Source organism: Paralichthys olivaceus, chromosome 17 (genome assembly GCF_024713975.1).
Source record: "Paralichthys olivaceus isolate ysfri-2021 chromosome 17, ASM2471397v2, whole genome shotgun sequence".
NCBI classification, from domain to species: domain Eukaryota; kingdom Metazoa; phylum Chordata; class Actinopteri; order Pleuronectiformes; family Paralichthyidae; genus Paralichthys; species Paralichthys olivaceus.
Window position 1 is genome coordinate 630968 of NC_091109.1, and position 26744 is coordinate 657711.

Consider the following 26744-nt stretch of genomic DNA (forward strand, 5'->3'; position numbering starts at 1 on the left):
CCGTCTGCAAACTCTGTCCCTGCACCTCCCACATGCATCTCAAATGGGATCATTAACTACAGAGAGACTCACCAACCCCTCGGCTCAGAGGACTCCGAGGTCGTGTGTTCTAACTACTTTTCTTAAAATTCAAACCTTTCAAGATCAGGGCGGATACTAGTACATATTAGTGATGAAATGGATCACACCTGCTGTCCATGTGTGTGTACTGCGTTTTCAGGTGTGTTAGTATCGATGAAGTCTGAAGGTGGCCTCAGAATAACTCAAAGTATAAACACAGTTGGTATTTTACATGCTGATTGCAGTAGGTTTATATCTCCTGCAAATATAAACTATGAATACAATTATTTTTGATCAGTGTTTAATAAAAAACACTTCCTAAATAAAATATAGTTTACAGGTTTATTGATATTCTTTCCTTTGCTCTTCACAGATTGTCTAAAAATAAATCCGTTGCAGCCAATGGTCTGCAAAGGAAAGTCTTTGAGGGGGAACTTGGCCTAACTGGGGCAGAGACAAACTTTGGTCATTTAGCTCTGCCAGGTTTAACTAAACTAATAAGATTACTCCTGCCTCTGGAGGAGCTCTGCCTCTGAGAAATGTTTATATAACTAAAACTCCAATTTGCTTAATGCAAATAAAGCGCTGCTCATTGTCTCTTCAGGCCTCCCCTCAGCTCTGTCCTCCGCCCAGCTAAACTTGATTTATCTCCCTGCTTCCCTGCCTCTTGATCGCAGAAATCAATACAGGTTAAAAATGTTACAAAGAGGGAAAGTGAATAACCGTGCGGTTGAGAGTAAAACTCCCAAACCTCCGAATGTGAGATCCCTTCTACACTGCTGGACTCTAAAACTAATTAATGCTCCTACTGCGCTTAAATCCCACTGACATTAAGAATTGTGCTGTTTATATCATATTCATACCCGTCATCCTGAGAAGGACTTCAATATCTGTGGGGATTTTACTCAAAGCTACAACCATCAGCCTCATGGTGGCGCTAGAGGAAAGATCACGAGATCGCTCGAAGGGTTGTTTCACCCAAAAATGAAAACTCACTCATTATTTACTCACCACTATGCCAGTGGAGGGGCGGGTGAAGTGTTTGAGTCCACAATACACATCAGGAGTCTCAGGGGTAAACAGTGTTGCAGCCAAATCCAACACAACTGAAGTAACTGCAGCAGTAACTAGCAGGAGGACGTCAGAGGACATTTAGGCTCAAAACTCAGCAGTCGAATTTGAATGTCAGGGCTTGCGGACACTTGATGACACCACAGGAGCAGTATGGAGACATTTTATGGGGTTTTTTCTGTTGTTTTATTATGTTTGAAGAAGTGATCCCCATTTACTTTAATTGGATTGGATTTGGCTTCAAAAGTGTGTTGTGGACTCAAACACCTCCCCCACCCCTCCGTCTGCATAGTGGTGAGAAGATGAAGAGTGAATTTTCATTTTTGTGTGATCCATCCCCTGAAGTCTTTGAGGTTCATCCTCTCAGGATCCAGAACTTAATCTGTGTTACAGATGTGATGTGTCGCTCTGAATGAATGCTGCCTCACATGATCAAAATGAACGTACAGACTGAGACTGGATTGGGTTTCCAGTGGCAGAGACACAGGTGAAGAAGACACAGCAGCAGCTTCTTAACCTTGACTTGCCCAACCAATAAAACCTTAAAAACACCTTGACCGCTGATGCACGAGACATTTGAAAAGTCTTTAGTCCTGCGTGACGTTTCATTTAGCATCGACTCACCGTATTAGTTTTGGTCTGTGGTCACATCATACGAGGGGGCAAGGCTAACTCCTCTCTCACATTAAACACACTGGATAAACTGCCCCTATCGATTAAAGGGTGTTTTCAGACCTGGTTGCACTCAGCTCTTCCCTCAGGAATATTTCAATGTTCTCACCTCAGTAGGACACTGAGGTGTCTGTGCTAACACGAATCAGTCAATGCCCCCACCCCCCCTCCACTGTTTGACCAGTGTTCACTTCACTGAACCTGCCACAAGGTGTAAAAAATAAAAAAAATAATAAACAGACGTGAAGATTGAAACACGAACAAGAGAGTGGGGTGTACATTACAGCTACAGGTCTTTTAATTACACGTCCCATAATGATAATCCTCAGATCACAGGACTCATTGAGCTTTGTTCTCGGCTATCAGTTTAGTCTGCGTCCAAACTTAAATCACTGTGATTACACATTACGTTCCAATGAAAGGGGCCCAGCGGCGAAGTCTGGCTGCAGGAATGTGGGTCGTGAATGTTTTGTGTTCTTTCCTCTAATCTAAAATATATTTAAGGGGGACAGGGGCCCAGTCAGGACACGGCTCTACATCACAGAGTAGGGTGCCTGTCTGCTGTAGCCACAGGGTCCGGTCGGGTGATTTATACCACAATACCAATGGCTGTGATGGTAATATACTACAGGTAATTGAAAAGAAAATTGAATTAGGTCAACAGAAGCAGTGATAGTCATTGGATGTCACACAAAGGCTTTACAACTACAACATCATTCTGCCATGCCGGCCCCATTAACTATCTCGCTGCCAATTCTAATATCAGGCGACTGGATAATTGTCGCCATATTTCATTTAGACTTAACGCAGCCCGAAACTGTAGCTCAACCTATTGTGCTGCACACATACTGTCGCACTGATAAGGTTTGGTACAAGTTGTTTAGTTGTATAATGTGAGATAAGACCTTATCTTTTGAGTCTGCCTCTCGTGCTGTGTGGTTGTATCCTCAGGGGGAGTGGCATATAAACTCCACAAACTGTCATCATGTTCTGACACCGTGACAGGGGCCCCAGGGGTGGCCACGGGTGGCACAGCCCCCCCACCGGAATCTGGTTATCTAGCCCCCTTCCAGAGACAGACAGTGATAGGTGGTTGGCTTGTTGGTATCATGGATGGATTATTGAACAGGCCTGGTGAGCAGAGGCCGAGGGCCCCTGGACCTGTGCCTCTGTATGAAGTGACCGGTAACATGCAAAGTGACTTCAATGAGATGCAAAATGACCTGAAGGTTGAGCAAAGTGACTAGAGAGAGACAAACCAACAACAAAGAGACACAAAATGGCAGTAAAGAGATGTAAAAATGCAAAATAACGAAAAAATGGATTCAGAATGTCTCTTAGGTTGAGCTACACAGAGACACAAAGATGCAAACTGACGACAATGAGATGCAAAACAACCAGAGAGAGATGAAACTGACCTCAAGGGGAGGCAGAATGACGGAGACAAAACAGATACTAAGAGAAAACCAACATCATCAAAGACACCAGAATGAAAATAAAGAGGATTCAAATAATTCAAATAATAAGCAAAATGATTCACAAAAAACTAAAAGATGTCACAAAACAACGACAGAGACTCGAAAAATTACTATGAAGAAACACGACATGATTACAATGAGATGCAAAACATCAAAAAAGAGATGTACGATAACCATCAGGGGCAAAATGACCGTAAAGACACAAAACTACTTCAAGGAGAAACTAAATGATGATTTAAAGAGACGGAATGTCTCAGATGTAAAGTTAACATAAGGTTAAGAGGTGAGAGGGAACGAGACACAAAAAGACAAAAGAGTTAAATGACCAACAATAGATTAGAAATGACCAAACAACAGAGACAAAATGATCACAAAGACACAAAACAGCTACAAAGAGAAAACAAACACAACACAGACACACAAAAGAACAAAGAGACAATGAAGAGTCGCAAATCAAACAGGAAGAGATGTGAAAAAAGACACTAATGGCCAAACAATGCAAAATGACTAAAAATGACACAAAACAACTACAAACACGAGTTCTCATGGAGAAGGGTGAAGAGGCTTCTCTATCCAGGTGCATGTTGTCCCACAGTTAGTCCCTGACTGTCGGAATGTTGAGCTTCAATAGAAGCTATTTATTGAAAAGATTTCATATGAGAACATTTTAAGTTAATAATAATTCTTATTCATTCGTTTCAGAGAATAAAAAGCTTTCTATTAATAGTCACTATTACAAGAAGCAGGACTTTTAATTGCCTGAGTTATTTTCCAAACTCTGCTGCAGTCTGCCGCCTCCTCCTCCTCTAAATCTGCTCCCGACTACGCCAGAGGTGAAACATAATAAACAATATATTTTCCATAAGAGGCCACGTGAATAATGGCGCTGTTAAACGAGCTCTTCCTCCATGTCAGAGACACCGAGGAGCTTAATCATTTCATTTGCATGAAAGAGAGAAGCCACCTAGCATGTTAGCGGGGAAATGGAGGAGCGAGCCATAATTCACTCTAACCGTCTCTAATGACACACAATGCAATTAACAGATAAGTAAATTAATTAATTTGGATTTACCACGACACCTTTGTGGTGTTGAAGTCACTTGTTTATTCAAATTAAGCTGTTCTGTTGATGCACAGCCACAGAACCTTTTAAGTGCCATGGAGTGTGTGCGGCGTATAAAAAAAAATCACGCGCGGGAACATGTAAAGTGGTTGGCACCACTCCAGGTTTAGCCTTTTTGTTGTTTACAGCATCTTACACACTTCACTGTAATCACCGTGTGAGGGTTAGGTGCAGGGGAAAGTTGTGAAAATGTGCATTTTCATGTTTTGATGAAGCTCGAACTACTTGACAGCTTTGTAAAGTACAGTTGCATAAATAAACTAGAAACAACACCTGTGGATACGTCTCCTCAGGTCACTGTGACGTCTGACCACTGAAATCCAATCAGTTTAGCCTTGAGGACGGACATGACGAGACAAACGGACACATTGTAAAACATCAAACCTTTGGCCACTGCCTTCAGAGCGGAGGTGCATAAAAAACTAAATACATTCAACATCATCGGATAAGATTCAGTCATTTTACTTTAACATAACCCGGAGACTCCCTGTCGGAACATTAATACAGTTTCCAAGACGTTTTCAGGAGCCGGTGTGTCGATGTTCATTTCTGCTCTGTGTGAAATCAAAGTAAAATGTGGTTTTATTGTCGCACACACCTGCTTCTCTGTTATTGTACATTACAACAACAGTCACAAGAGAGTATTGACAGAGCTCAGCGAGAGTATGAACAAAATGTTGGATTATTGCGGCGGTTTTTAACTCCATCAAATAAAAGTCCACAGCTGCCTTCGAAGAAGAGGGAGAAGGGAAATGAAAATGTAATGTGCCTTGCTTTCATTCACACAATTATTGCCTCACATGTGGAAGAGGGTGATATGAAATGTTCCTCTAACAGCTGGGTCGCAGTCTTTTCGCCGTGTGTTGAATATATTCATGATCTGGCCACAAGATGCTAATCTCCCCCTCTCTGATTCTTTATATCCCCTCTGTCTTGTGTTGAGCAGCGCGGAGGCTGAGCAGCGCGGAGGCTGATCAGCACCGACACTTTTGTCTGACGGGAAGCGGGAGGGGAGACGGGAGTGACACAGCCGTGGCCTCCTGCTGAGAAAAGAGAGGAGGTAGAGCAGGAGGAGCGAGTGGCTAGTGGATAAATAGGCTAATCTAATTTGTTACCTCAGCCAAATATATTCCGAATCCTCCTCTGTGCTGCTGTGTGCCAGCCCGTGGAGGATGACGCTAAGATGTTTGGGCAGGAAGGGACACAACTGGGAGAGCACTCGCCCAGAGGAAGTTCAACACTATCCCTCGGTCCTCGCTGACACATTGCACGGTTCTGTATTCTGCATTTAAATCCTTTTACCGACCCGCTGCTGCAATGCAACGCATATACTTATGCAAATCGGGCTGTACAGAATAATCTATGAAATAACTCTAATAACGTATTGATGGTAATATATTGCCAACGGAAACCGAAATGGAGAGATGTGGTCTCATCGGACCAGAAACCAAAAGTAGAGATCAATTTAAAATGGCAAATGACTGTGCTCCCTGAGCCCATTTCTAAGAAGTGAGTAATAGATCTCTGATCACAGGCTATTACAGGCTGGTCAGGCCGGGGCCAGGCTGCCAGTGGAATACAGAGAGCACTCCTTGACTTTTACATCAAAAAGATGCCTCGGAGAAAGTCCTCCGAGCCTTGGGCACCGAGGATCTCTGGAGCCGCACCGCAGGAGGAGTACAGTCGAGTCTTGGGTTTCATCTTTCTCTCCGCTCTTTATTAATGGCGGCAGGATTGTAATTCAGAGAGTTGTGCTGAGTCCACTGATGCTAATCACACGTGCCGGTTTCAGAGAGAGGGAGCGCCCGCTGAGTGAAAATTATACGGGAGGAATCCGGCTGCGGCAGTTTGAGAAGTGAACGCCAGGTCGCAAACTGATCTAAAGGTGTTTCAACTTACACTCAAGTTCAAATCCGCTGCTCTGATTTCAAGGTTTCTCTCAAAAGTCAGAAGATAAATGAAAGTTAAATGAAATAATAAGCTGATGTTAAATTAAAAAAAAAGCTCCAGTCACGCACTCATCAGTGACACCAAATTGATTTAATTATTTAAACTTCTCATATGTGAGATGAAAATTCATTTGAGCTGATGCAAATGCAGACCCCCCCTTTTTTTTTTTCTTTCGATCCCACAGTCACAATTGATGGGTGGGCTCTTAGATCACTACACTTGTGTGACGAGAGATGAGGGAGGGGAAAAAAATTTGAATTTCAAATTTCCACCTTTATTACATTGTCTGTGTTGCAGGTGCACGGCAGCGCTGGGAGTGGACATACAGTGAATACTGAGTGTACTTTAGCTAAATTGGAATTTTTTGAAAGCCGCACTGGAACCTCATTTTGTGGTAAAAACCTTCGAGAGTATCATTGTGCACTAACGACAGCGGAACCTCTTCTCTCACTTGATATTCCTGCTTTTGAAACAATATCCCTTGCCTGCACAAGTCGCTGGTCAACCTTAAAGATTTTGTGAGCCTTAAGGGGTTTGGAGAATTTCTCATCTAAATGTCTTATTTTCAGTGTTTCTTCATGGGTTCAAGAGCGCGCATTAACATAAAAAGGACTGTGTTTATATAGCATCGCCTTCAGTGCGTTGTTATTGATCAAAGTTGACAGCTACACATGTTGGATAAAGAGAAACATCACGATGATGTATTTTTGTTGCATTATTTATTATGGCTGGCCTGGTAGGGTGACGGTCCCTGAGGTAATGCGTCTCCTGATACATTACACCAGACAAATTCCTGGCTCACTCTGGAGAGTTTCTGCCCCACAGTTTTATAATGCATTCATTGGCTGTTGTGTAACATTTGTGTTTCAGACCTGGGAATCTGTGTGTGTGTGTTTTAGTTTGATGCTGAGAAATCACAGAGCTGCAGAATAAGATAAACTCATAATTTCATGGTTATGTGGGAGTGAGAGTTTATTGAAAAAGGTCTGTAGAAGAACCAGTGTTACTCTAGATTTACCTGGATTCTAAACAAACAGATGAAGCTTTAAAGAGAAGCACAGAGCCGGTGGATATCACATTGAGTTTTAGATACTTTAAGATGCACGACTGCTGTTTTGTCAGTGTGACAACTAAAAACCGAAGCTCTTTGTAAAGGTTTTTACCATTTTCCAGGACATTTTCCTGACAGCAAATGATCCCAAAGTGTTTATGTTTAGGATATTTGGTCAATGTAATCAATTGATCAACTGTTTTGGTGTCTGGAGAAGTGTTCTGTAAATCTCCAGGTTTTCCAGGATGTGTGGGATCCCTGACAGTTTCGTCGCATGGCCCTAAAATTAGAAGACGGATTAAAAAAAGAATCGAAGCAGAGAACTTTCCATTCCCTGCATGGGGTCGAGTGAAATACGTCAACGCAGCAGCAGCATTGCTGTTGATTTCTCTTCATATGTTACTATTATTATTTCTCAGGTGTTTGTCCTCATCATTTCATATCAGAGAGTAGAGATGTTGCAGGAAACAGAGGCGGGATGACACAACACAAAGGTCCCTGCAGGCCTGGAAACCACGTCATTGAAAGTACGCGTTTTCAGTGTGATGTTATTTCTGTTCCCCCCCAAAACTACCTCCTCCGCATCGAACAGTTCGATGAAGTCTCAGCCGTCGTCACTTATGTCCTACAGCAGGTAGATAATTATTGTATTAAATCAATTACAACGTGCCAGATTGGATTAAAATTGAGTTATTAACGTGCCGCTTCCCCACAATGCGTGTAAACAACTTAATGGGTTTATTCACCTAATCAGAGTGAGGACAATAATGAGATTATTGCATGTAAACACTGCTGCAGTACTAACGACATGCTCAGCCCCACTTGTCTGATCTCGCTCTGATTAGCTGCTGCAGAGCCACGAGGAGACGAAGCACCAGATTTCACTCGAGTGACTGAGCGTGCGTGTGCATGTGTGTGTTTGTGCTGCAGTGATAATAAAGCTGAAAGATGTGTGGGTTGTGTAAAACAGCTCAGAGTTGTCGTAAAGCACCTTTTGTGCACGGAGCTCCCGCAGGAACCCACTGGGTCTCAGGCTCATTTTGTCCACATCTGTTTTACAGAATCAACACAACAGCAAAACAGCATTTTTTTAAATAAATCAAAATAACTTAGCTTTACTTTTGTTAAAGGACGGATCTTGTTTATGTCATAATATAAAACTCATGTATCGAAAACAATGTCAGTGACACTGTCCTCTAGTGGCCGCAGTAATCATGACAGCTAGAATAGAGGAAGGTCATGTGATGTGATTAAAGAGCTCTGACTGTACGTGGACTCCAGGTTCAGAAAGTGAGGCCAATGCAGATGTGCCCGAAAGCTGTATTGGCCTCAAATGTGCTTGGATACCGTCCAAATATGGTTACTGCTGGTTTCCAAAAACCAATATAGCACCGCACAGAGTTCTAAACCCGAGGCTTCGAAATGACAGCTCACAAACAAACAAATGAACAAATATATCAACGAACAAACAAATCGACCAGGGTGAAAACATAAAATCCTTGCCGGAGGTAAAGTTAAAATCTGGTGGAAAATATAGAGAAAGCAGAAACAAAAAATGCAACTGAACACAAGTAGCGCTAAGATGATACAAGTCAATATTGTATTTGAATTTTCTTTTACTGAATAATGAGCCTGTGTCTGTGATAGGGTGGCTGAGAGAGCCGGAGCCACTTCAAGTGCATCTGAATAACAAATTTAGCTTTTTTTTTTTTCTCACATCGATTGAAAAAAGACGGCTTAATTATGATAACTCGTAATTTGCCTCCTCTCTGAAGAGAATTGTAATTAATCCATTAGAAATAACACCTGGTATTCAATATGCTGATGAAGACACCTCAGTGGTTGAACGCTGCAGCGGCGGCGATGGCGGCACAGCGCATCAGCGACTTGTTCACTGCAAAGGGGCGATCAAGCTTTCCTGATTGATTCCCCCCGATGAATCATAACAGCAGCGGTGGGTAAACTCCGCTGCAGACCAAAACACAGAATGTGCATTTTTCATTCCGAGACAAAAACCAGGGCAGACTTCTGACTGTGCTCTGAGACTACACATTACTGTCATAATTTAATCATTGCATTCATTTGTTGTCTCCAGCAACACTGAGTGAATAGTCTGATACTGAAATATGCTTATTGGCTTTCAGGCATAGCTGGAGAAGATGACTGATACCGCTTTCTCATATCTGTTAAAAATAAAACTTCTGAAACTGTGCCGCATAAAATAGTCTATTTCTTCACTTTGAATAGTCCAGTAGCAACTAAAGAAGAGGCTCCATGGATAAAAGTACCCAGCATCCATGTAGTGAGAGCGAGGCTGCATGTTATCTCTACATCCCCAGGCGCGTTTATGCAGAATTTACAGTTTTCGACTGCACCAGGCTGCTTTTATCCCGTAAATCCACGTGTTGTCTCACTTTGTTGAAACAGAATCTCAGTCTCATGTTGTGCGCAGACAGCAGCAGCTAACCCACCGTCAACCTGTGGAGGTAAGAAGATGAAACACAAACGCTGTGCGGAGAGACCGGAGCGATAGCTGCTGATTCTGAGAACAGACAGGACGGAGGAATACAGGGTTCTGACACGTGGCGCGGCGTAAATGTTTCATGATAACATTGTAAAGTAATTAGTGAAAGGTTCCTTTAAAAGAGACATATTTAGATTTTGCAGTTTTTATATCCTCTGATGTCTTGAATGGGTTTTTTGTGAATGTTAAAGTCCTGCAAAGTTACAAGTCTCTCCTCTTTCGCATCATCGTGACATCAGAGTCGATACCGAGTGTTTCAGACCGAGGCTGAAAAGAGGAGCTGCAGCAATGGACAGTCTGAGGACGGAGGCTAGTTCTTCTCAGATTAAAGCCACAGATAAAGAGGATATGATGTAATGAAAAGGCGAAGAGATTGTTGATCGACCGCTTGAGGTCATCGATAAAAGCGGTCAAAATATTTCTGAGAATAAAAAGTCGTGAAACAGCAGAAGAAACCCGTGACGTTATCCCAGTGAACACTCCTCAGTTATAATTAATAGAAAAAGCTCTGTGCACTAAAAAGACTTTCAACAATGCCCGTCCAAACTTTTCCATTTGATTGAGCTTCACATCCACACGAGGCTGTGAATTCCAAATCATGAATGCATCCTGATCCTCACAGGAAATCACTCTGGATTACCGTCAGCGTCACTTTCTCTATCATTTACACGTCACGCTCAATGGATGTGCTCAGTGTGAAGTCGGACTGACATTCCACATTATGGCTCGGGACAAAATTTCTCTTTCTTGTTTCTCGTTTCCGCCACGAGGAGACAGACGAGGATGTTCACTCAGGATTTGAAGCTAAATATAAAACGAAGAAGTCCGTGGGACATTTGACAAGTTGAGAGGTAACGTTCCTCTTTCTGATCGTCACTTGGAACACAGCAGTACACTGAGTTACAGGCATATGTAAAATACAGGCATCATGTGGTTGCTCACTGTTCCTGCAGCACACTTCATATTAAGGCCCAAAATAATCCCTCAGGATGACATGTTCCTATTTAGCCAGACTTTTCAAACATCTGCCGCCTTATTGTCCTGACATTTCCAGGGAATTAGTTATTCAGACGTGTTTATTGAGACTTATTGTCTGATCTTGTGTTATTAAACTCCCTCTCAATCCGCTCCGAGTGCCAACGACAGCACAACATTCCACTTTACTCAAGTGCTTTGCCTTTAAATCAAACTGAAGTGAATGAGAGGAGGCCAATACCGGGGAAAAAAAGCATTTTATCTTCATGTGAGCTCACAAAACTAATTAGAAATTTGTAGAAGAGGGTGAAAACATGATGTTAGGCAATTAGGTATTTAAAAGTAATTATAAAGAGCCATATATCAATGTGAATAATCCGCCCTCATCGCGAAGAAACCAGCAGAACAAGTATCAACACAAGTTCAAGGCACAGATGGTGCTGATGAGGGTTAATGCACAGATGTTCAACTGTAGCTTAAGCTACTGTTTCTAGCTCCCATCAAACAGCTTGTGAAACACCCTCCACGTCGGCAGTCCAGACTCCGAGCGCCAGGCCGACGCACCGCTCGTTTGAACTCGCACAGCCACAAAGTTAAAAGCAGAAGAGACGCAGATCGAGGAGGACGCGGCATTTTGTTAACGAGGTCCGACGTGTGTGGGGAGAAACTTTCTGAGTGTGTTTTCATTAAGGGCTGATTTAGTGAAAACCAGAAGGGAGGCTCATTGTGCGACTGCGAAAGGTCAGGAGTAATTTTTTGACTAATGTTGTTTTATCTTTGGCTCGCTGCATGTTGTCCTGATTAATCATGGCGGAGATGAAGATGGCCACGGCCTGTGTGTGGGTGTGATAGTCTCAATTTTGCAACTTTGGGTGGAAGGAAGGAAACATTCGGGGTCAAAAAATATGTAATTAACACACTTTGCTAATGAGCTTTGACATTTAAACTTTTTGCAATCTCAGCGAGCAGCTACAGATATGTCTGCAGACACCGGTCACATATTTGACCAGGATGAACGTGACTGATATAAAATTATATTTCAGAAAAATCAGACTGCTGCAGAAAGTGCTGTACAGTACATTCATACTTGTATTTGTTTGTTTGCTCCTGATACGTTTCATTGCAGTAAGAACCAAGACATGCAAACCTTATAATTATATCATTTATGTTTAAAGTCGATCAATAAATAAATCATTTTAGTTCATGCAGACAAGTAGAGCAGAATCTTATTTACAACAAATATCCAATAAAATACAAGATAAATAAATAAAGTAAACATAATTAATCTGAATAGTTTACACTGAAAGATTTAAGCACTTCTGGCTGCTCTCAGCTTGACAGTGTTTTCCATCCGAGCGGCCTCGTGATGTTTTAAAAGATTGTTAATGCAGCTGGGATCAAAACCATTTGATAGCCGGTGCTCGACAAAAAATATTTTAAAATCCGTTGTGTAAATGTGAGGCTACGAGAGCAAAGAGGAGCTGGAGTGATATGAAATGTACGATGGGGCTCTACAGGCGGGCTACAGTCGTCCAAGGGTCATCTCCCGGCTATTCATCTCATTACACCTTCAGCAGGGGGCGCCCCAGAGCCTCAACCCTCCCAGCGAGCTCCACTGAATATGAAGGAGCAGACCGATATCTGCCCCGGACGAGGAGTTCCTCACCAAGGGAGGAACGACATCATCGTTATTACTCCGTCGATCTCTGAACATAACGTGAGTCAGACGAGAATTGACTGTTGAATCAGGAGCTTCTCTTTGCTACACAGCTCGATTTATCACCATCCTCTGAAATTAAATTACTGTTGCTGCTGCAGCAAACAATTGAAGATGCTGTAAATCTCACATCCAGAGAAGCTGAGGTATAAGTAAACCTCCAGCCGGAGCATGAGAGCATGTTTTAATGTAGACGTGGATCCTGACAACCAGACACTGAGCAGCAAGATGCACCGAACGAGGCAGAAGAAATATCTCTGTGCACGTGCTGCCTGATGTAAAGGCACGGACGGAGGACGGGGACTGTGAGTTTATGAATGAAGTACTTTACGATCGTGGAGACTATGTTTTCACTTGTTTCTATTTCTTTGCTTGTGAGGAGGATTGTACGAGGACACGTGAATGGATTTCCATGAAACTTCGGTAGAAGGATGAGCTGTGAGCCAGAGAAGAACCCATTACAATTTGGTGTGGATTCAGATCAGAGGGCAGATCCAGGATCTGTTTTTTTTTTTTTACTGCCTTTAACATGATGAGAATAATTAATGGATCGTGATTAAATAAAAACAGGCCAAATAAAAATCCACATCTAGTGAATTATAAATGTGGTTAAATAAATAAATAAATTGACTTTGATGGAGAACAAACCATCTGGAACGTCCTCTCAAGACCAACACCCAGACCTCAGGGATCAATGTCACTGAAGCTCAGTGTCATTAGAGAGATGAGCCGTGACACCTTGATATCCAGAGTCCCCGTTGCTTCAGCAGAGATCGTGTCCACCTCATTGTAAAGACCTCAGCACTGACCACTGACAAAGAGATGAGCAAGGACCGTCTTACCACTTTTCCAGTCGGCCATTTTATTCTTGAATTCTTATTTAAGAATCTCTTGGAGAACATAAAGTTGAACCTCTCTGGATTACAGCTCAGAATGCCTCCTTCAATGAGTTTGAGAGATGGTGGAACAACCTACACCGACACCTTCACAAAACTGGAAAAACTGCGTTCAACTATTTTTGTAACTTTCCACAACTTCCCACAGCCTTTCACCAGATGCCAGGGATTGTTCACTTCATATGAACAAACAAGAACAATGCTGTGATCGTAATATTTGTCCTTGGTCGAAAACTGAAATTCCCCGACATCCCCGTGTTTTGGTTTAGTTTCAAGAGTGAAGAACTTCATTCTTTTCTTGATGATTTGAAAGCATTTAGCAGTGTATTGTATTTGTTTAGCCATTATAGCTATAACATTAAGAGGTGAATCTTCTCGACCTTTAGAGAAATATTCCACAAATACTATCGGCGCCAAAACAACACAAATGTATCTGTGGATAAAAGGTTTGCTGCGATCTTAACAATTCTTTTTGCCTTTCGCTGTTTGAGCTGCGTCAGAATAGCTGCTCCAAGGTTAATCTGCTCGGTTGCTCTCAAGCTACAAACTTTTTTTGTAGCTCTGAAGCAGCTAGCTTCAACACTAGAAACCATAGAACCAACACACAGTCAACACAGTGCATACAGGCTCTGTACAATGAAAAAAAAAATCAATGTATCACATCTTCTCTTTCCATTACTCATTCCCAGCCGTGAAAGATCTCTCTCCTTTAATGCGGCTGCTCGGTGACAATGTGGCGAGGGATGTAGATGGCCAGAACAGGGTAATTGCTCTGGTATCAGGGGGGGACGGCACCAAATTGGAATCAGTCTTGGTGGCTGGAGCTACGTTGATTGAGAAGCAGCAGCAGCGATGGCGAGAAGGGGCAGACTTCCTCCATGGGAGCACAGATAAGGAGGAAACAGATAAAAAGACCTAAGAGACCCAGGCATCTATTAGAGGTGTGTGTGTGTGTGTGTGTGTGTGTGTGTGTGTGTGTGTGGGCTGCTGTCGGGGACCCACAAGTAAGCAAGTGAGTCAGAAAAGTGTTGCTTTCCTCTGTAATGAGCTGAATGAGTGTAATATTCTGTGGAGGTAAGTTGAGTCTGGCCTCGGCGTGGGAGGCCTCTTCCACCTCACCTTGGGCCCTGCCATTGTTTCATCAAAGCTTAATGATCCTGCAAGCACTGTGACAAGCACCGGGGTGTATTAGTGACACTGTGCATTCACTCGCGGCGTCATTATAATGAGTGTGCTGCACAGGCCCATATATTGAAAAGCATTTTGACAGCGGTGTAAATCTACGCACGCTGCTAGTCAAGAACATGAGACTGTTCATGATGATGAGCGGCACGTCTCCACTTCTGCCTGGATTCTGGTGATTCATCTTGACCTTTTTTTTGCGTCATTCGCAACCACAGTGTGCACAGCAGTGACTGCGGTGCGGAGGCAGGAGGCCGAAGAACATGTTGCAATGTTCAAGAAAACGATAATAGGTTTACTATTACTGGATCCGCCCCCTGATCCAGATCTGCACCGTGAGTCAAGACCCACAGTGGATCGTTCCACCGAGTCTCAAAGAAACAAACGCAGATGGAAACATAACGTCCTTGGCAGAGCTGTAGCTAGAAAGGTGCTTGGACAATGCATTCCTCTGCTAAGGCTGAATTTCATGGAACATTTGCGTAATCCTGCTAATTAAGACAAAAACATAACGATAAAAACACACCCTCCTTGATGGAGGTATTAACGATTAAATCCCAAAACAAAACTTATGTCTCACTCACAGTGGAAGTGGAAGTTGCAGCCAGAACTACAGAGCGACAGCTGTGTAACTACTAAGGTCATTTCAAATATATATCTCTGAGCCAGGTAAAGCTAAATAAAAGGGTCTGTTGCACGCAGCCCCGTTCTCCCGAAGACCTCAAGATAATTAAAGGGAAGTAGGAGCTCGGGGTGATCTTTGGATCCTGATGCGCAGCCATGAAGTTCATGATTCAAGCACCACTTGTGATCTCTCCAGGCCTCCACTGGGGGACAGGAGAGGTCATGACTCAGCCCAGCTTGATCAAGGATTCCTCTGTCTTTTGTTCCCTACGCTCTTCCTCCTCCGTGTGCTCTTCTCTCTGCTCTGTTGTGTACCAGCCTTTGATGGCTCGGATTAAAATGATCTCATGTCTTTTTATTTTTGCTGACAGACAAAATGAGCATCATAATTAATATCCTCCGCATTTTCAATCACAGGTCCTGCACGTTGTAAATTCTGCCGCATTCCTGCTCTACACGGCACAACCGGGGACACACACACGTCAGTGTCTCTGTGATCCATGGTAGCCAGCCTGTTTTCTTAATCAGTGCAGCGTACTGTACACTTCAACTCGCTCCCAGCAACATGCCTCCCCTGACTCCCAGATAAAACATGGGGTCTGTCACACAGACTTGCACCGAGGCCCGGCAGGGGAGCCCTAATGATTGCAATAAAAAACAAATGCAAATGATTACCTTGGGGTTCCCTCTTGTGCGGAATCTGTCGCTCAGCCTCTGGCTGTCAGGATGGATCGCTGCCATCGTCTGTGGACATGAAGTGTTAGGAAAATAAACACCAACTGGGCCAACGCAGGCGGCAACAATGCAATAACAATAATACTATTATCTGGAACATGGTCGGGTGGCAAACGAAGACCGGTTTTGGTAAAGAATGACGGGTCACGGCTGAGCAGAGTCACACTCTGCCAAACCTGCCGGTCAAATCAGCTCCTGTTCACTGTCAGAAATGTATTATTTCCACAATCTGTGTGGATTCACAATAATCTCTATCGTGTGTAATACTGTCAGTGCCCAATGAAAATCATGTGGCTTCAAAGTATCAACCGTTCACAAGGGTTGATAAGAAAAACAGCCCCATCCGCAGCTTCGTGAGATTTCTTTATTTTTCTTTTTTGTTCTTATGAATCTTAGAAAGAGAAAAAATTGGAGATTTGAGCAGGAGTTTGTTTCACCTGCAGAACAACCACAGGTAACAAACATTAACACAACGTTTGTTGATAAATCTTTGTATCTAAGAAGCTCTGAGATTAATAACTCTTATTGATACTCCTTCATCCTTTCCAATTAAAGCAACACTAACTTTTACTGAGGGACAGCGCCCTCTGCAGCCACACATGGTGATTCAATCTGCTGGGCTCCGTGTTCCAGCGATTACGGTGAGGTTAAGTTTTATGTGGAGAAAAAACAAAGCCTATCGATGTTGGGAACAGAACTGAACTCAAACACAGCTGAGCGGTGGATATTACCCATGATCCCAGGCTTCCTGAACCAAACAACAAACAAATCCACAAGACTGTTTAAGAATTCTTCATATTTTAAAAGTTTGTTGCTGAATGTTGGAGATAAACACTGGTTTCTAGGGTTCAGCGTTATTCTTGAACTTGCTGGACCTGATTCTGCGACTCCACAATTCTCACAGGGGATCGTACCCACCCACTGAAGTTACAACAGACGTTCAGGGTGAGGAGTGAGAGTGAAGGAGGAAAAATTCTCCATATTCCAACAATCAAACCAATTTCGAAGCTGATATTTTGAGGTTAAAAAGTTGCATAGTGTTGCTCTAAGTAATTTTTGGTCACGAATTTTAACCTCCCTCATCTTTGTTTTAGTTTCATCGTGTGGATCTGAAGAGCATCTGTTTTCTAACATAACTGGAGAATCAACAGCCCTCGTTTTTTTACTCCCACTGCAGGAAAACAAAATGGAAATTAGTCTCGTGCTGTTGAATGGCCGGCGTTCAATTTGAAAATGTTTTGGCTCTGCTGGGTCATAACTAAAGAGTTGAGTCAACGCAAAATGAGAGGCTCATATAAAAAGGGACTTTATGAATTGTTTCCTAAAGTGTGTCAGCTTTTTGGATTTAGAGGACGAAAGAGGTCAAAGCAAACAAGACTCTGGATGCACAGAACAGTATATCACTCTGTAATAAAAAGAAATAAAATAAAACAAAATAATGGTTTCTGTGAAATTAGGCCTCAGGGACGTCATGTTCCACGTGAAATCTCCTCCCACGATCCTCGGTGAACGGAACGGAGAGACTCGGGGGGGGAAATCAGCCTCCAGCTCTGCGTCAACAGGTGAAATGAGACTTGAGGTCATAGCGAAGTGAGATTAGTTCAGGGAAGGGCGAGGGAGACCGGCTCTGCGGACAGAAGGATCGTGCATTGTCTCGGGTGAGTATTCCACAGTGTAATCCAGGCTAATCTTCCAGGTAAGATGAATAGTTGAGTCGCATTTATCTGAAAACAGTCCGTTCTTGCAGCTTATCTAATACTTCAAATAAAGAAATTTGTGATACATTTTTATTCAAGGTCAGTATGGAGACTCCACTTATGTTTGTAGAAACCCATAAAATATAAAATAGTAAGATTACAAGCTTGAGATCACATTACTGCGATGAAACACAAACACACCTGCAGCTGAGTTGCTGCAGCTGGAAATGCCTGCTTTTCTATTTCAGCTATTTTTATGGTGTGCTGTAGTTATTTGGCTGTTTGGGTCCTTCAGGGCTCAAGGTGTCTATCGGTCAAAACAATCTAAACAACAATTTTATGATTGATTTGTCATGCACTTATATAAGGAGCTGATATGAAGCGCACGCGCCGTGTCCTGGAAGACCTGAGAGAAAGATCATATTGGAAAAAAACAAAAGAGAGAAAAGGATGATTCTGTTTTGTTTTTTTTGTCGGAGGGAAGACAATATCAGGGGCTTTTTGTTTTAGTTCAGTTTGTCGATGATGTCTTCATGTGTGAGATCAGATCTGAAAAATGTTTCAAACTTCTATTCCAGTGTGAAAAGAAAAAACTTTTAACTTCTCATGCCTGCCTGTGTATTTTGGGAACGTACTTCATGTGGCATTTTGAGTTATGGCAAACGACTCCAATATCCACAGCGCCGGAGCAGAGAATTACAATGAAACGTAATGTCATCAGGGCCGTTCTCCGAGTTTTAGGTGGACTTAACTGTCGGCTGAAATGACTTTTCTAATGAACCAAATTTGAATAATGTATTCATGGACAGATTTGGAACGCTGATACCGTGATGATGAGGATATATGACTAAAGACCAGATGCGGCAAACCACCTCTGCGAGATGCGCGACACATTCACATGATTAATGGCGACTCGTGACGTGTGCGCCGGGTTACTCAAACAGAGGCTTGTCGTCGCGGAGACAGCTCCTCTTACGGAGATAAACCACGGGGCTCGAGTGTGTGAGAGCATGTGAGATGAGAATCCTTCTGCACTGGAAGCTGGCAAAGACACATTTGAAGAACATGCTGCTCTTAGTTATTAGTATTTTTTTTTTTGCTCACTGTTAAACTATGTGGGGATTTCAAAGCACGCACATTTGCTCATTCAGGAAACATTAGCATACATATGTATGGGCCCTGTTTTCACAGTGCGTGTGTTGAATCAACAGACAAGCAGGGCAGAGTCAGCGATGTACAATTCATGAGGCCACAGGAAGTCAAAGTGAATGTGTTTGATACAGAAATAACCTGATGGAATGTTTCTTTGTCTTTTAAAGACGTCAAACCTTCACCTCTGTTTAGGCCCGAACAAGACCTCAGCTCAATGGAAGAGGTTGCATCGCCGCTCAATATCCACGACGCTCCGGCCGCTTAATCAGCTGTGAGAGCAGAGCGAGATATGAGGAGAACACAAATCAGGATCCTGTCACTGCTGATAATGTCCTTGAGGACTTTGTGGCGACTATAGACAGCAGGAGATTAACCCAGGCTCACTCGCCCGCTTGGCCACCTGCAACGAGACGCTCCATCCACACAGTTCTGTTCAGTTCCTGTAATCTTCAGCTGTGGATCACACTTCTGGCAACCAATTAAGCGAGGGCACTACACTTGAACCTTGTGTAAAGTTGTGATTTCAGCTCACAAAAGTGTGTACACACTCTCACAAAATGGAGATCAATGCGATTTGGCATTCAGTGAGGCACTCGCCAAACAGCCGAGGATTTGTTTGTGTTGCAGAGACACCTACTGGTGTGGATCTCCTGGGTTTTCAGCAGCTCGGAGCTCCACTGGAAGAAAAACGACTTGTGAACTGAAAAGTCAAAAAGAGTTTAGAAGCGGTGTTGAGCCACGTCCTCTTTAGTGTACGTCCGTGTCTAAAAAGCAGAGTGTGTGTTGTGTGCCGCTCATTTGTACTTTTACACTCAGCAAACAGATGTGTATAGATTGGGATTTAAGATTCTGATTTAATTAGCTTTGACTCTCCGAGCTGCCTCTAAGGTAGTTGCGCCTACATGCTGCAGAGCTCATTATGGATGAATTAATTAAGTGGGACGTACACTTGGCATCATCCATGTGGCATCCACTGATGCATTATGTATTATTATTATTATTTCAGGGCCTGAGCGAGAGTCAGGTCTGATTGTCGGGTGTGTGTCAGGGAAGGCAGCTGCGTTCTTTACCTCCACTCCTCACGTTGTGTCTGTTTATTCCTCTCGCTGATCCTTTGATAAGACACATACATGCACAGGACTTTTGATATCGACTGCTTTTGATTTGCATAACAATGTTAGCTCCACGTCACTCTACTGTCTGAGTTATTACATTAAATAATGTTCACTTCAGATTCCATTTATTCAGCCGAGGAAGGTGCTTTACAGTCCTTTTGCATTTGCTTTGATTCGACGTGGTTACATCATGAAAGAATGAAAAGACTTCAGATGCTCACGTCCGAGGGGAAATGCTTTGTTTCACTTTTCATCTGTAAAGGCCGGACACATGACGTTTATCTCAGCTTGTTAAAGGAGCAGGTTTAAAGTGTTTGTTCATTTGGACTCGACTACTTTAAGCTGCACTGATGAATATTTTAATGTTTCTATGTTAATGATGCATAATGAGAAAACCACAGAAAATATCTTCAGGCGATTGATTTATGGTCAATTCTACGGATCATTGTAACGTGTTCAAGCTCAACAACGACTTTAGTGTTTTGATTCATTGCCACAACTAAATTCACCCCCATTAAAAAAAATTGCCAGTAAAAGAAAGAGAAAAGAAAAGTGGACAAAAGAAGAATCTCAGAAGTGAGAAGCTCAGAACGGTCTGCAAGTAAAGATTGCTTTAATTGTGCATATCCGTCAAGGCCCTGAATTTAATCAAGCAGCACCAAATACCAAACACTCATAGATCACTTCTTTTAATATTTTCTCTGGATTCTTTTTTTCCATCAGGCTCCATTAGTGGGTTCTCACCTGATCTAAACCAAAACCAAAGACTGAGTTCAGTGTCATAATCTCTACACAAACAAACCGACAATCCAAAAAAAAAATAAAACATGGCGGAGGTAATTAATCTGTTTATCGTTTCCTTGATTAACAGATGAATCTAATATTTTTTCTGTGTGAAACTTCAGAACATTGTTTTGAGGCATTGTCATTTCCCAATGTGACAATATTCATTTTCCTTCTTTTGTTCAACTCTTATTAAAAAAGTTGCATCGGTCGAAAGCCGCTAACTCTGCACAGATGGTATAAATAAAGTTTGGGCTTTTTTTTGTTTGAAAATGATGAATTTTCTGATATTTCATTTATGAATGAATCATCAGATTGTTTTGCTCTAAGCTGCACACGTGCGTACGAGCCTGGCAGCAAACAGCAGAGAGACATAATGGAGACAAGCTGACAACATTGTTTTGCTTTCAGCAGCTAATGAGCGTGACATTTATTTGGAAAAGCTAAAAGTAGAAGAAATGATGGACTTACATGCATCAGGTAAAATAAAGAATCTAAATGAATGTTAATGGATGAGTGCAGGTTTTATCAGGTGACAACGTGTCGGTGTTGTTTTTACACTCTGCCAAAAAATAAAGTATCAATCGCTGCTTTGAATACCTTGAATAAAATACCACATAAACAGGTAAACAGAGAAGTAGAGTGTGTACTTTACACCAGAACAACATGTTCCACTGGAGTCTGCAATTCTATTATATATGATCGGCGTTGTATGAGACCAGCATAGTAAACCACAACATGCCAAACCTGTGTCATGTATATGAGCCGCGTGCACGAGGCGGGAGCTCGACTGCAGGTGATAAACTCACCTCAGCGTCATAAATATCCTCAGCTTGTTTATTGCATCTTATCGCGCGGCGTGGTCGACGATGCATCATTAATTTAAGAACCTTTCTAATGAATGTGAAATGAAAGACTCTCAAGCAAGCAATTTCTCTGCACTTATCATCCAAGGGGAGAGTGTTTCCAGAGTCGTCACTCCAGTGCTTGTGAAACTAGTGAGCTCTGCCGTCCCGCTTTCCAGGCCCCCCCCGTCTTTCACCCATGACGGAAATTACATGATTCAGTGGTCCCGTGGAAGAGCTGATGGACAGCCAGCTCGAAAATGTTAATAAACACAGTGTTTTATATAGCAGCCTTTCATTTCTCACCAACAAATACAGCTTTAACCTTGTCTGTTGCCCCCCCCCCTGCGCGCCGCAGAGGTTATGGCTGTACTGACATCTGCAATTCAATTCCCAACCACCCTCCTCCCTCCATGCAGACACGTGAAATTACCCCAAAATGAGATTCAAACACAGCCAGTTGTTGTCCTTGTCCCTTCTGGGCTCATCGATACACAGCGGGCGTATGAAAGCGGACAAAAGGACGGCTAATGATTTCCAGCACGGCGCCATTGACCTTCCCGCTACACCCAAAACTCGTCCTCGAGGAAATGCTCCAGTCCTGAGTCCACCGGGAGGAGTCAAAACACGGGAACGCCGAGTAATGTTCCCATAAAACGCTTGTTTTCAGCATCAGTCAGTGCACTGGGACAAAAGCGGCGTTCAATGTACAACGTGAGCACAGAAGTCGTCCATTGATCAGAGACATCGATGCAAGTCGGTGATTTGTCTGCAGACATGCAGAAAAAGCACAAGTGAGATTTCATGGCTGCATCATCTCAAATAATGTCGTTAATACTACGTTTGGTGCAGCAGCTTGTTCAGATCGATGAATGATGAGTTTCAATTTCCTCTCCTGCAGCACGTCAAATGACGAATTCGCTGTGAATATTGTTATAGGTCTTTTTCGCAGTGTATTGACCTTTCACTTTGATGGATGCTCTTAAATACTGTAATAAGAGTTTCGGCAGCGCGTGGGAGGTGAGTCTGAACTTTGTTTTTCTCTTAAGGTAAAAGAAGTTTTGATGAGAGACAGCCACACTTCATCACCCAAAGCAATTATTGATCCGTCTTCTGAAGCACTCCAAACTGATTACAGCTTTTTGCTCTTTCAACACAAACTCATGTTTCATCACGTAACGTGAGAGCAGAACATTTACAGCAGGTCGACGTTCTGTATCTGGATGTGTTCAATTCTGCTCGAAAAGAAAAGAAGGCGGTGGATTTGTATTGTAATTGAATTATTGCTGTAATTAATGTTCTCTGTGAGCATGAGGTCTTTAACTTCCTGTCGGGGAGGATTTTGAGATGCTGCACAATAATCTACTATGTGACCTATTTGAAGAGAGGGACATCTAGTGGAAGATATTTGCAGGTACACTCCAACAGCTGCACCCTGTGTTCAACATAATGTGAGCGTCAGTCTTTTCTAAATACTCAAAATCATCGTGTTTGGAAAAACGAATTTTTGCAAAATACTACTACTACTAATACAAATTATAGCCTCTCAGAATATACACAGAAATATTAAAACATTACAATCTGATGTGTATTTTACTTTCTTTTGGTTTCTGTGTTTTTTTTATTAAATGTAAAGTGTCGTTGAGTATTGTTAAAATATGACATGAATAAAATATATATCATTATTATTATTATTCATGTGTTTATGAGAGAAGGGCAAAGCCTGGTACTCATTGTGTATTATGGTATCATAGCCACTAGGGGGCGCTCCTCCTCCTCTCCCTGCTCAGATTAAGTTTTAACAATGACCTGATTTGCTCTGAGATCCTGTTATTAAACCAGTTCTTCATTTAAATCCACAGTCAGGACTCAAGTTAACTGAGCTGAGGAATACAGTGTCAACAATCTGCAGTATAATGTTATAATAATATATATATCTATATATATGGGAGCAGGAGAACTTTCATCTAGTAAGATGTGAGCGATTTAATGAGGAATAATATGAATGTTGTTGTTTTCCTCAGTTTGCTGATGTACACATCGATACAGATTAGTGTTTTTATCAGTGAGTAATTTTCATGCTTTCTCCTGAAGAAAGATCAGAGAATGAATGAATGATTCCTGCTCAGTGAGTCAGTTTAATGGAAGAGCAGAGAGTGACGTTCTGACCGAGATGAATCTGAGCTGAGAGAATGTTTTTATAAAAACGTCGAGCTTATTACGTCTGACAAGAAAATGCAAATGAGGAGACAAAGTGGTTTCATGCCAGAATTTCATTTCACCAATCAGAGAGTTTGTTAGCGACGGAAAAAAAGAAAAACAGGAGCGACAGCGGAGCTGATGGTTAGAGACTTTGAGCTAAAATGATTTTAAATGAACTAATGCAGTAGTTCAGCCAATTTAAATATTGTGTACGACATTCAGTACTTGTGTAACGTACATTAGTGTAAAGGGTCAAGAATCATAAACAATGTGTAGGAACACTTCGTAGATTGTAAATAAAGATGGCCGACGTGTCTCCACTTCCACTGTGCAACAATTAAACCAAAATACGTCAGACACAGCTGCCGCCATCTTGACTTCTGATGTCATTTGGAGGTGGAGTCTGGGCTATTGCGAGAAAGCAAATGAGCTTATTCCCCAAAACATCAATCTTGTCCTGTTGACCCTGCTCCACTTACTTCTTTTCATAATTCAGAATGTATCAATGCAGCCGGTCACGTGAAGCACGGTAAGATTTCTATGAGTGAGTTAGAGCTGAAATATGAAAATCAGAGGCGGCCTCTACGCCTGGGTTCAGCAGGTCTCTGTGTGTGTGTGGTCTCCATGGAGACAAAGGGGGAAGCTCTGCTAATGGACACGCAGCCTCGGATGAGTTATTGGCTGTTTGTTATTCTCTGTTGAGAGAACCAATTTGAGGGTTACAGAGCAATTAGCTGTTTATGAACGGAGGCTGAAAGACAAAGTGCGGAGACGCTGCAGCGGAACCGTGCACAAGTCGAAAGCTCCACATGCGGCTCTCCAACACTAAAAATGTCCCTTTGTGTTCGGCACGACGATAAAGTATCATCAGTGGATTAAACAGAGTGTAAAGTGGAGAGTGCTTCATATTACCTGACTAATAAAGTATATTACCCTTCCACTTAAAGAGCCACCATTAAAACTAAAGTCAGGTTATGTTATGGCGCCATGGGGGGGATGGATTGATTCAAGTTCCCATAAAGTATCAGATCGAGTGTCACGATGAATATTCATAAATTGCTTTAATGAAGACCTCACATTGATTAAGCTTTTTCTAATGGGCTGTATCACAGTGAATGCCAGAATATAATTGGATTACGGTGACTTTGGGAAGTACTTTGAGACTGTGCCCACACTGGAAATGAAGACGTGCAGGCCGCTAACGGCATAATTGACAAGGATGAAGATGGATGGATGCAGGCGACTCCCGAGCTCTTCCTGCCCAAAGCAGAAGAGCCTGAAGCTGTGCCCCGCGCTCGGCGAGGCGAGATTTAATTAGCTTCAAAGGCAGAGAAATCTGCTCCTGCCTGGATTCAGTGGAAGATGGTTTTCATCGGGTTTCGTTTCAGGGTAGATGGAAGCTGCACCGTTTTTAAGATAAAACATAAATTACTTAGGCACGAGTGGAAGAAGGAGAGTAAAAGATTAAGTTAAAAGTTCTGCTGAGTTTTGAGGAGAGCTCCGGAGGCATCCCGACTCGAATCAGCAGATGCTACGTTGTCTCTTTCATTAGTTTGTGTAAGTGTTGTCGGCCAAGGAGGTTTCAACCCTGTTTGTTTAACACCTTTTCCACTGGTCACAAACACCTGGATTTTGTTTCCAAAGGGGAATGGATATAATCGACATTGACTGAATGAATGTTTTTAATCGGCTGTGAGATCAGCAGAGACGGAAACGAGCAATTATGTATGACGCACCGCAGAATGAAAGACAAACTCTACTGGCAAAGGAAACAAAAAGGAATCAATCACCATTTGAGTTAAACCTGCAAATACTTGTTAGTTATAGTGAGAAAGAGATATATGTTTTGGTTTGTAAGCAATTCTTCACTTTCCTTAACATTGTGATATAGGGTTTATTTTGCTTTTTTCTACTTTTTCTCTGATTTCCCAGGGAATCATTCAAGGATCTTATGAAAAAGGTATTTAGGGAAGTGAGATCCATGTGTGTGTGAAATTTGATGCAGCTTGATTGAATTTAAGGGGAATGTTGGGCCTTAGAGAAGGATGTGCGCTCTAGCGCCATTCTAATTAATTTTATATTTGCTTCAAAAATCCAGATTTAAGTTCAAGGGGGTTTTCGACTCCACTCTCCCGCTGAGGCTGAGTCAGCTTCTCGTCTTATTTATTTATTTTTATATAAAAAATGTTTAAATGATTGAAATTCAAATCCAATCGATTCCTACAGCAAAGCAGTGCATTCATCACGTCCTCATTTGTATTCCGGAGCAGCAGGGCGTTAGCTAATGTCAAAAATCATCCCTGTACGGATTTCAAAAACGTCTGTGGGCTAAGCTCATTATGCTTTAAGATGCCCCCAGTGTCTCCCTGAACTTTAACATACAGAATATATACGTGGAGCACATCGTCGTACCAAATTATGCAAATCCCTTCATTCTTAATCAACTCCATGTCCCATTGAGATCAGGGAGCCTGCGTTGGAACTGGTTAGTCATGAAGCAGCAGAGAATCTGGTCCTGTCATAAAGAAGTGCTGTATGGACAAGCTGCTGGATTGTTGTGTTGTCACCGCGGAGAAGCAGGAAGCATGTGGCACCGAGCTGTGCTCTAATGAGAGAGGTGACAGGCAACCTTCAGAAGCGAAGCTGACGTCTCCTGGGTCCGATTAGACTCTTGCTGTAATAAGCTTTTTGGCAGATCCGCTGAAATGTGTCCCAGCACTTGTGTTTGTGTTGATAAGTAGCCCACGACATGCACATGTAGATTTTAGCCGAGGGGTCTGTGTTGTCTGTGTTTTTTATTTTACTGCCTCTGAGGTCTAAGATGAGCGTCATGAATCTGTGAATGTGTGTTGTACAATATCATCTTTTCTTTCCTGCCTCATTTTGATGCAT

General features: G+C 42.4%; 1 protein-coding gene across 3 annotated transcripts in view; it reads right to left on the reverse strand.

Annotated features, from left to right (window-relative positions):
• The window catches only part of cdh19 (cadherin 19, type 2), a 189531-nt gene that overhangs the window by 42425 nt on the left and 120362 nt on the right, over positions 1–26744 (reverse strand). For 2 of the 3 annotated variants that reach the window (XM_069512936.1, XM_069512938.1), the window contains one exon: positions 15999–16067. The exons of the other annotated variant lie outside the window; for it this stretch is intronic. The gene's annotated coding sequence lies outside the window, so the exon portion shown is untranslated. The remainder of the gene's footprint in view (positions 1–15998; positions 16068–26744) is intronic. 3 annotated transcript variants of the gene reach the window in all.